This window comes from Limulus polyphemus, unplaced genomic scaffold (assembly GCF_000517525.1).
Source record: "Limulus polyphemus unplaced genomic scaffold, Limulus_polyphemus-2.1.2 Scaffold1949, whole genome shotgun sequence".
Classification (NCBI taxonomy): domain Eukaryota; kingdom Metazoa; phylum Arthropoda; class Merostomata; order Xiphosura; family Limulidae; genus Limulus; species Limulus polyphemus.
The window spans coordinates 75,879-77,427 of NW_013667559.1; positions in this window are offsets into that span (position 1 = coordinate 75,879).

Genomic DNA, 1,549 nt, shown 5'->3' on the forward strand with positions numbered 1-1,549 from the left:
CAGTTCAGCCTAGTGAAAATTCAAACAATCTATTTGGCCTATTTCAAGGCTCAGAAGAGAGCATCTGAAAGTGGTCAATTATGCAGATGATATGCACAATAAAGCATACCTAGTGGTTCTGATTTTCGATTTTAACCGATAAACACTAATAAAACACCTCTGATACAAAAACATGAAATTTGTATATATCCAATAAACATTGAACAAAACAATGGAAGTGATTACTTAATTCATGTTAACTTCACCTCTTTGTTTAACAACAAGTAAAAGCTTGGAATGCTCTATTCTTTAAACAAATGTTTAAACAACTCTATTCTATTATGTACCAGCTGCCCAGTGTCGGCTAACAATACGAAGAATTAAATTGTGGCGAAATGCTAAAAGTTCTTCAAATACCCATAGAATGATAGGTTTCTTTTTTGTGAGTGTAAAAACACTTAAATACACCATTTCGATTTTCGATACCTCACTACTATAAAGGCTTGGTTTGGTCTGATATTTCATTGGTAGTGTCCAAAGTCACTGATGATGAGTGGAATTCTCCGAAACTAGTCTGGCTCACAGACACACCCCAAATGAAAAACTAGACCATTCCAAGCTTTTACTTGTTGTTAAACAAATGTAATGTAATATGTTTAATTCCAGCCTTCGATTTCCTGTTTTGAGACCTGGCATGGCCTGGTGATTAGGGCACTCGACACATAATCTGCGGGTCATGCGTTTAAATCCCTCTCGCCAGACATGCTCTCCTTTTCAGCCGTGGGAGCATTATAATGTGACAGTCAATTCCACTATTCTTTGGTAAAAAAGTAAGTAACCTAAGAGTTGGCGATGGGTTGTATTGACTAGCTGCCTTCCTTCTAGTTTATCACTGCTAAATGAGGGACGGGTAGTGCAGATAACTCTCGAATAGCTTTGCGCTAATTTAACAAATAAACAATTTCATGTTTTATGAGTGTGTCTCTTTAAAAGTTTATATATATATATATTTCCGAAACATATGTTGTATGAAAGGAATTTATTTGTTAAGATTTTATGTTAAATGTTTATATAACAGGTTTTTGGTATGATAGTTTATTCTTTAATTTTTCATTATTGTTTTTTTTTTTCTGTTTGGTTGTTCAAAATTTTTGAATAAGCTTTAATGCATAAGTAAAATGTAATGGTTTATTGGTTGAAGGTTATCTTTTTTATAGTCGCTGTGAAATTGTATTTGTAACTCGTATGCATTCATTGTTATAGGTTCTTACTTTATGACTGTAAGTCTGAGTTAAAGGGTATTTTAATGTTTCTTTGATTATTATACATATATGTGTGTGTATTCAAGAACTTGATGTATAATTTCAATGTTCAAAGTATATTGTATTTTATATAACATTTTGTTATACACGTATGTTTCACCTGTCAGTGATGGGTTGTTTTCTTATCTTAGATTCTAGGTTGTCAGTATCGGTAATTTGAGTATCTAATTCTTAAGAAACTACAGACTGTACTTGGACATCGCAAATATCTAATTTGAACAAATGCTGCATTCAACATACCACGTGAC